The following is a 10,715-nucleotide window of genomic DNA, read 5'->3' as shown; positions in this document are numbered from 1 at the left end:
GTATTACTTATAGTTCAATAGACTTGGCTGGGGCTTTATTCAATTCGGCGTGAAAAAAATATGCTTCGGAAACAATATTGCACCGTCCTTGAGCAGACGTAGAAGATTCAACGTCAGTTATTTGGACGTAAACAAGAGAAAAATGAGAAAGGAGTTATAAGACCATCTGTTCCATTACACATAAAAAAGATAAAAGGTGCATGTGATAAACATAGCTATGACGATAAACTGGTTTTTATTTTCTGTCGTCCTATCAGCTCTGATTTGAGGCTAGTGAAATAAATTATTTCAAAACAGTATAAATATATTCAAACTAAGTTATTAAATATTTATGAAACTGTTAATAATCAATTGGTTTTGATCTTATTTGATTCATTCAGCAAAAAAAATTCATAGGATCAAAAACTTTGCCTGCATAGCTATGTACGCTACTATTTATCCATGAAAACTTTTATAGCTTTTGATCTATCAGTTGTATCAACTTGTGCGAGATTCAGAGCAAAACAATATATCATAATAGTATGTCACTTGTCTAAATAACTGTCTCCTTAAGTTCTAAATTGGCGAAAAGTATTAATTTAAACTGACATTTTTGTAGACGTATAAATATTTATCAATAATACAAAATCTTTCTCTATCTGGAGAATAGGGCTGTCTATGGGCTGAGAAGATTTTTTAAATCTAGGTTTCTTTCCAGAAAAGCAAAGTTCTTAATCTACAAAACTCTTGTCCGGCCAGTCTTGACATACGCTTCTGAAGCTTGGAGTCCAATTGCTGGAGGAAAATTGGATCGCAATATTTGAGAGAAAGATTTTGCGGAGTATACTTGGTGGTGTAAATGAAAACAATAACTGGTGAAGGAGATTTAGCTTTGAACTGTACAAGATTTATAAACAACCTGATATAATTAGATACATAAAAATAAATAGAATGAATTGGATCACCTACGTGATTCGAATAAGTGATGACAACACAATAAAAAAGATACTGCTTTTTAGACCCACTGGAAAAAGAAAACCGGGAAGACCGCGGTTGAGATGGGCAGACTCAGTGAAGTCAGATTTTGTCGCAATTAATGAAAAGAATTGGAGATCAGAGATAAATCGGAAGTCGTCATGGAGAAATCTTCAGAGGAAGGCACTGGCTCACATTGGGCTGTCTTGCCAACTATGATGATGAGGAATACAAAATCTTTATTTTCGCAACATACATTCAATGTATGCTTAAATATAAAGGGTCGCACAAAATCATTCTGATTGAAAATGACTTCAGAGAAAAAAATATGTAGAAGAAGTAGAATACAAAAACATTGAACAGTTCTATATAGAATTCGAATCTGAATTGAATCTGAACAATATTTAAAATAAAATCCTGGTTGAAAAACAAATCTGAATCTCATTCCATGTCCGAGAAATGTAAACTATTCTGATTTGTTCCGAAAAGTTTTTTGTAACTTCCTTCGAATAAATTTGAGAATAAAATTAAAAAAAATATTTACACGGAATGCGTTAAAATCAGTGAAATGTTTGAGGAACTTTTTGACACTCCTTAAGTGCTAACGGAAAAGACTGCAGCTCATCCCGGGGAAGACGTTAACTTCATATATTCATGTTAGTCTAAAATCACATTTTTTTAAAAAACAACTTGCAGCATTCCCTTAACTATTTCTACATTCAATTACTCAGGTAACGGTTTCATAATTTTGCCTCATATTATGAAAAAATTGAATCAGTAACCATAGATCTGTGAATTGATTTTGTTTCTGCTATACTTAAGGTTTATTCCCCTGCAGATTTCATGTTTGTCTAGTTTTGGTGAAGACAGTAAATGACCCTGAAAGTTGTGCAAAATTTCGGTTTTGTACTACTTAAAATTGACCGAATTAAAGGTCTACCCAAATCTACTTACATACACTAACTTACTCATCATCTTCATACCTAACCTCGAGTCTTTTTCACCACACTCGCCAGGCAACGCGCTCCTTCCCATCCAGTTAATCACGCTCTACTCAGATCTTCCTAAACGCATCTTTGTCGTGTTATTCTCGGTCTCCCTCTTTTTTTCTTTCCGTCAGGCGGACATGAGCTTGCAACATTTCCATCTGCTCTTGGTATATGTCCGAGCCATTATTTCTTCATTAACAGATGGGATATTAGCTTTTGTTAAAAGGTTTTTATTTGTTACACTATTAGGCCAGAAGATTTTTAGTATTATTTTTAGGCATCTGTTTTGAAAGGTTTTCTTTTTCTGACATCCGGGTACTCCAGCAATCGGCACCGTACAAAAGAATGGAACGCACGGTAGCCTTATAGACATTTATTTATTTTTTTTATATATATTTGAGGCTCTTCAAAAATAGCACAGGATCTAGCTTTTCTCAGTCTCTGAGAAATATCCACCCTGTTTATTAACAATAGCTACGAGATAAACACAAGAATCAATCTCTTCGATCTTTTTGGAATTCATTTCCATGCTTCCGTTAGATTTCGCATTTATTCTCATTATTTTTTGTTTTACTTTTATTAATTTCAAGGCCAATTTCGTTTGCATATTTTTTTTAAAGTTTGTATATTCATATTCAGATCGTTACAATTTGATGATATGAGAACAATACCGTCGGCAAACTCGAGGTCTTCTAAAGTGGTCCAGCCAAATCTACATCACACATATATTGATTTTTTAGATACTACTCAGAGATATATTCGTAGAAATATACACCTTTGTGCTTCACTATTGGTAATAGAAGATTTTGAAGGACAAATTCTGAGAATATAGCCTTCTTTCGGAGATTTTTAATGACCTTTGACCTTCAATACAAAAGTCCACTATCAGTGTTTAAATCTTAATAGTTTGCAAGAATGTAGTAGAACGTAAAATAGCGGTCACTGTTCCCGTTCATTTATTTCACAAAAAGTGTTTCCACCTGAAAATCGATGTTTCTTTCTCAAAATTTCAGAAGATCTACAGTTTTGACTCCCGAAAACTTTGTGAAAAAAAAAAAAATTTCTCAAAAAATAAAAAGAACCTTGTGCCTAAGAATTTTATTTAAAGAGTTTAGAAACTAAGAATTACAACAAAATCGTCAAGTATCGAACCCTACCTGACTCTTAAAAAATAAACTGCCTCATAAGCAATAAATTGCAAGCAAATTGTCGTTTTCCACAATTTATGCTCCAAAAAATTGAACGATTTAAATTCTATTTCATTATATTTTGATATTTTTCAAACATATATTCTAAAATTCTATAAAATCTAACATTTTTCAGTGCCCCGAAGCTTCAAACTACCTCCTCGGATACTTATATCTCATATGAATGATATATGATTTCAAGTCTATAATTTTTTATTTCGTTTGAGTACCCCATAAAACAAGACTTTTCCATTTAGTATTCTTTACTGATGTGACTTTCTCAACAGTTTTATCTTTTTTTAAAGTACAGTTCTATCATTTCAACTTAAAAAAGTATATTGTTTTACGTGTCAGTTGAACTTTCAGATAATACTTAAGGTCATCATTTTTGGCATCATTGAAAATATTTTATTATAGTGTTCTTGAAATTTGAAAAAAGTTTATGAAACTTAAATATAACAATTGTTTTTTTGCTTTGAGATTGTTTAAAAAAATATGGTACAGTTTTTTTTAAAAAAAATTCCTTTTTATTTACTTTAATCACCATTATAAAGTTTTTGGTAAATAGATTATTTGGTAATTGGGAGAACAGTTAATGTTTTACAATTTTTGTTTCGCTGTTTAAAGCGCATATACCGTCTGTGCAAAATTTTACACTGCACTCATTACGAACGTGAATGCAACTTATTTATTGTTTAATAATTGCAAACGATTAATAAATTAACTGCCATTTCGAATATGTTTAAAATAGTTGCGTAATAAGTTAATATCGTTGATTTACTNATATCGCGATACATCGCTATATCGCGATGCAAAACTGACGATATATCACGATACATAATTTCTAATATCGCCCAGTCCTAAAAAGAACAATACTTTGTGTTTCAAGTCTTAAGGTTGGAATTATAATCAAAATCAAAATTATAACAGAATGTAATACTAAGATTAAATAAATGTGAAATAAAACTACCGCTAAAAAAGGAGTAAATAACAAAATACTTCTTAGGTAAAAAATATCTTTTTAATTTTTCATTTAATTTCTTATTATTTCATATTATATAATATGATTTCAAATTATACTATATCATTTCATATTATATTGTTTCATATTATATTATTTCATATTAAATTATATTATTTCATATTATATTATATTATTTCATATTATATTATATTATTTCATATTATATTTTATTATTTCCTATCATATTATATTATTTCATATTATATTATATTATTTCATATCTCATATCATATATATCATATCATATCTCTTATCATATCACATCTCATATTATATATTATATGTAATATATCATATACTATATATTATATATATTACATTTTATTTTACTTTTATTTGCTTTACTTTATTTTACAACCGGCGATGAACATTCGATCCAATTCTGAGTTTACAACTATCGATTATCAACTCCTTAGTCTTATTTTGTACCAAACCTAAGCCTAAAACATAAAGGAGCTCTTGGACAAACTAACCTTCGGAGAGGACTTTTTAAGACAACCAAACAGTATTTGCGTTACATGGAGAGGAAAACCATTAAAACCTCCCACTGGAGTTATGAGCGAGAGAGACTAACAGATAAACAATATCTTCCTTTTTTCATTACAGGTAGTAAAATTAAAAGTTAATTTTAATAATTCTCATTTTATATGTAGTTTTGGTATCACAAAATTTAAGACCCATAGTCCCGTTAGCAGAATTGACATATTCAATCAAAAGCACCTTCTTCAAAAATAAAATGCAGTCACGCATAGATTATTATTGAAAAGAATTAAGCTTAATCTAACATAGATCTTGCACAATTTGCAAAAATTAAATATAATTAAATTATACGCAAAAAATTTTTGTGGTTTCAAATTAATATGATTTTTTTACAACTTCATACTTTCAATTTTCATACTTTATCTTCGTTTATAAGGAGAAAAGGCAGAGGCTTATACTAAGCAATCAGAAACAAAGTAATCAAAAAGAAAAGATGGACTTAAAAAATCTTATCCTTTTCATTTTATCTCTAATTTTTACTTGTTCTCGGCTTTTTGCCGCCCTCAATTTTTCTCAGTTTGTGGTTTTATTAAAAGACCTAATCTGCAGATTCTGTGACAATCTGTGGCGTCTATTGTCATGCTGAACAGTTTCTGCTACAGGGCTTAATACAAAGATAAGAGTTAACAAGACAAGACTACAAAATGTAAAACCTTCGATAAAGCAATAATCTTAAGTAATTTGCAACAGTTATACATGCTTCGAATTTTTGAAAATTTTAAATGACAAATATGTATTAAATTTAAAAATATCAGTTAAAGAATAAACAGTAGAACAAAAAAAAACACCAATGGAACAATACAAAGTGAGATATACGAAGAAAACTATACTTTAAGGAAATAAAATTTTATTTTTGTTAGAGTTTAAAAATTCCTTCGCTAAAAGCTTCCCATTACCTGATCTGTTTTCTAATCCGAAATCGGATACTATTCTAAAGTGTTCAAAAGTATCTCAAAGAAAATTAAATTATCGGAAAAAGTTGACCCGATTTCATGGTTTTCCGATCGAATAGTGAGTATTCTTTCGCTTTTTCAGGCAAAAATGTTCTCGAGCAAATTAACATCATAAAGTGCAGTGATATGATTGAACAAACTACTACTAATTTTATTTTTCATAATTATTTTATACCCGTCGTTGAACAGCCAACCCATTTTTTGGGTTTACGACTACCAATGTTCAACTCCGTAGCCTTGCAATTTTGAACCCAATCCAAAAGACAAGGGAACTCCTGTATCAAGTATTGGGAGAAATTTGCCTTCGTGGAGGACTTACTGATGGAACTAACCCGCATTCGCGTTTCATGGAGAGAAAGACCGCGAGAACCTCCCACGGTTAGCCTGACGGCAAGGGGACTCTAACCCACCCATGATCCATCTACCACTGAGGATATTTTTTATCAGCACTGTGGTCGGTGCAAGCCGGATGCGTATCAACCAGTCATCGCCGGGATCGAACCCAGTTCACCTCATTGAAAGGCGAACGCTCTATCCCCTTAGCCATCGCGGCTCAAACTTCTACTAATTGTAACAAATAATCTATGTATATATTTCTCTTACACGGCGACAAAAAAAGCCTCATTACAACTCCCCGAATGGCAACGCTAGGAAATCGACCAATGATTGTCGCTAAAAATGTCACATGCCAAATCTAGCTGAGGTGGCTCAACATATAGCGCTTTTAAAAACGGAAAATGAAATAACCAGAGAGAGCATTCTCACCAAATGTGATCTCTTCCGAAATTCACCCTATCAGCTGCGGCAATCTCATACTATTAAGCTAGGCAGAAGTGAGTAGTCTTTGTCGATAGATCTCTATTTTAGTATTTTGTCGAAAGCGCTTTTTTTCACGAATTTATATATTACGAATTTATTTGACGATTTTTGATTTATATCACAAATTTATTTGTTTTATTATTGTTATTAGTTATTCATTGAAAAATGAATCTCAGTCGTGTTGTTACGCTTTAAGATTTTATACTATAGCACATTTCTAATAGGTTTAACGAATTACATGTCATTTATCTGAATTCAAATTTGAATTCAATATCAATGACTTAGTATTCACTAAAAATATGTAATTTTTTTTCTTTTGAAAAAAAGTTGTTATATGGATGATTGTTTTGAATTCTTAGAATTTTGTGCATTTGCAATGTACCTAAGTTAGTAGCGAGCGAAGCGAGCTTGGTTTGCGAAGAAAACCATATAAGATTATATGATTGCGTAGCAATTTTCGGGGGTTGGCGAGCGTTAGCGAGCAGGGGGCGCAGCCCACTAGTACGTTTTAATGTTTTCATACTTTATGTTAAGACGTCTTTAAAACTAAGGAGAGAAGCTTTTTTGCTTAAACTCTCGAATATATTGTGTTTACATTTAAGGGCAAAAAAACAATTAGATAATTATTATTAGATAAATAATAAACTATAAAAAGAATAATTTTTCAATCGATAACCAAAATGGGAGCTGTGGTTTGTATCACTTTGGCCAGCTTTCTTTCAATGAAGCATTTCTTTCTGATGGGTTTGAAGCTGGTTAAATTAAACAACACATTCGACAACAAGCGGGCTGTGCTGTCCCTTCAATGCCAAGCTGACTCCCTATGATGAGTATATTGTTGCTTTTCTTTCTTTTCTTTTTTTCGCAGGTTCAGTAATGTAGGAAATGCACTTTTTCCCATCCTGATGTTTCATTTTAAGTTTAAGGCCCATTGCTCTTAATGCTTTTCTCCGGTGTTCCCTAGATTGTTGTTTTTTTTTTTTTTTTTTTTCAAGTTAATATGCCCTTTTCCGGCTACATCGTAAAAACTTAAAAAGTTTTAAGCAATTTTTTAGGTAACTACCTAAAAAATTGCTTTTTTGTCTGTATTTTTCAAAGGAAAGCTCAAAACGTAAAAAAAAAAAAAAATTTGTATCAAAAGACAAAATTTAGCAGAAAATAAGCAGACCTTACAATAATCTTTCGGAAACTAGACTTTGATGGTATAGAGAGAAAGAAAACATACTTTTATGGGGAGTGATCCCCCACAATGCCGGTCTCATTTTTAATAAAGCTTGTTCAATAGTACAGGATGAAATTTGTGAAAAACTCCTCATTGTTTTGAGCTGTCATTTGAAAAGTACAAAAACTGCTCAGAAAATCGCTTAAAACTTTTTAAGTCCTTAAGGTATTCGAACTTTTTAAGTTTTTAAGCTTTTATCATTAGTTACCAATTACGATTCCCCACAAAATTATGGAAAAAAACTTATTTAAATTTTTTCTGCTCGTGCACAGTATAAAAAAAAACTATCTTAAATAGTTATATCTTGCGCAGCTTTTTTTTTTAATTTTTAATCAGCAATTATTGTAATTTACCTTAGATTTCAACAAAAATTTCGTTTAATTCCATTGAATATTTATGAAATTATAGCGAAAAAAATCTATTTTTTATAAAAATGTCCATATCTCCATATTTACGAACTTTATTAAAAATAAAGAATTAAAGCAATTGATAGAAGCTCATTGCTTGATTTTCTTGCATAGGGTATCCAAAAATACTTGTTTTCTTCCGTAATTTACTGTAGGTCTCAAAAGCCTCTGAAAGCTTTAAACTTTATAGCTGAGTACGAAAATTCGCATTATCTGAACACCTCTAAAATTACAAAATAAATCTTTAAGAATTTCTAGAGAAATTCTAAAAAATGTCAAAAACTGAAAATGTCTTTTTCATTATTGTATAGTAGTGTATGTCTAAGCAAAGCGTATCTCAGAATAATTTACGATGTTTGTGTAATATAATGATAAATCATATTTGAATTCTTCTAGAGAATTTTTTAGGTGAAAATCTTTCTGGAACAATCTTTCTTTTTCATTTACAAAATCTTTTGCCTTAGTGCATTATACTGTTGTCTGTCAGAAAATCCGGAAACTTTAAAAATACTCTCCTGAAAACAATACTAAGGAATGGTTTTTGTAAAACTTTCATCTTTGGGAAACGTGTAGCTTAACACTGTAGTGCCCTAAGCTTTCACTTGGACAACAACCTCACTAACTAACGCACCAGTACTATAATAAATGCATCTTAGAAACCGGAATTAAGATAAATGACCTGCTGCAACCTGCTTAGGAAACAAGTATAGTTATACTCATATAGTTTCAAAATTAATTACAAAGCGTGTCAACATATAGTACTATTGACTATCATATCCGCAGAATACATTTGAAAGCGAATGTGCTCATGACAATACCCCGTTGTATCAGTTTCGAATTATTTCATATGTACTCTCAGTTCGCAACGTCATCTGCCGGTTAGCTTTGTAACTTATATTAAAACTTAGCAAGAAGAAATAATTGGTTTACTGAGCAAACGCTGTTAACTCTCCGTATTTATTTATTTCTATTTTTCTTTCATTATTCCTTTCAATTCGTCAGTCACTATTGGGACATCTTGTACTTAATTGGATTTAAAATTATTCAAACAATTTCACTAAAATTAAACCTAGTATTCATTGCATATACCCTTTTTACCTGAAAACTGAAATATTTTTATTAACGGAAATCATTTTGAATTAACAATAAGTTTTGATGCTTAAAAGAATTATAGTTATATTTAAATTGATTATATTTGATTTTATTGATTATATCGATAATTGATAACTGATTTCAATTGATTATATTATATTTCAATTGATTATATTGAGAAGTGATTATAATATATTTCAATTGATTATATTATATTTTAATTGATTATATCGATAATTGATTATATTATATTTCAATTGATTATATTGATAATTAATTATAGTATATTTCAATTGATTTTATTGATAATTGATTATATTATATTTCAATTGATTATATTGATAATTGATTATATTATATTTCAGTTGATTAAATCGAAGCATTTAAATTAAAGAATTTTTTTCGCTTTAAATATTACCTAAATTCAAATAGGTTTATAAAGTAATTTGAATTTAAGTAACATTCGAAACACAAAAGACATTATATATTTAACAAGTATCCTTCTTTATTTTTTACAAGAATCGATCCAACGTTTCCAGTTGGGATATCTGATATCTTTTAACTCTCATCAACTTGTATTTTCTTTTCATCGTAGTCTCTGGTGAGTTTTTTGAAGTTGTTCTTGATCAACTTCGATTTCAAAAGAAATTTAATTATCGGGGAAAAGTTTACTTCCTACTTATAGTTTTTCTTTTAGTAGATTTCTTTTCTTTTCTCTTTTCTACTTGCCAAAGAGTACAGTAAACTTTGGTAACTTTGCCTTTATTGGAATTTAATTGTTGCGGTGGGACACACAAAGTGTTTCGTGATATTATACAGAATGTTCTGTAATAACCACCCTTATTATAAATTTTTAGAATGCTTGTCGAAAATGAAATTTAAAAAGTCGGCACAGTAGGCTTCCATTTCCTAACCATGCCCTCTATTTTTTAAAACATAAAGTTTTGTAACTCAGTTTTTAAATTTCTAGAATTTATTTCGGAAAACAAGAAATTTATGCCCAAAAAATTCACTATTAATCTTATTTTTTATTTATTTACGCTTCTGAAATTACATAAAGATGGCAGTAAACACAAAAAATTATAAACATCGATTGAAGCCTAAGTGTTTTAGAACCTTTTTCACTGGCCGTGATAATATGGTTGGTAGGACGCTGGGCTCATGTTCGTGAGATAGTGAGTTCGAATCAAACCGGCCTAAGAAACACCGTGCATTAAATGGTGACTAGTGGACCTAGAAACTTAGTAGCGATCTATCAGGCGATCTGTCTGGGTCTGTCTTACTAAGCTGACTTTAGCAATCTGTCGGGGTCTGTCTTACTAAGCTGAATTTAGCAATCTTTCGGGGTCTGTCTTACTAAGCTGACTTTAGCAATTTGTCGGAGTCTGTCTTACTAAGCTGACTTTAGCAATTTGTCGGAGTCTGTCTTACTAAGCTGACTTTAGCAATTTGTCGGAGTCTGTCTTACTAAGCTGACTTTAGCAATTTGTCGGAGTCTGTCTTACTAAGCTGACTTTAGCAATCTGTC

Source organism: Parasteatoda tepidariorum, chromosome 4, assembly GCF_043381705.1.
Source record: "Parasteatoda tepidariorum isolate YZ-2023 chromosome 4, CAS_Ptep_4.0, whole genome shotgun sequence".
In the NCBI taxonomy this organism is placed as follows: domain Eukaryota; kingdom Metazoa; phylum Arthropoda; class Arachnida; order Araneae; family Theridiidae; genus Parasteatoda; species Parasteatoda tepidariorum.
The sequence above is the reverse complement of the archived record's forward strand: the minus strand, read 5'-3'. Positions refer to the sequence as shown.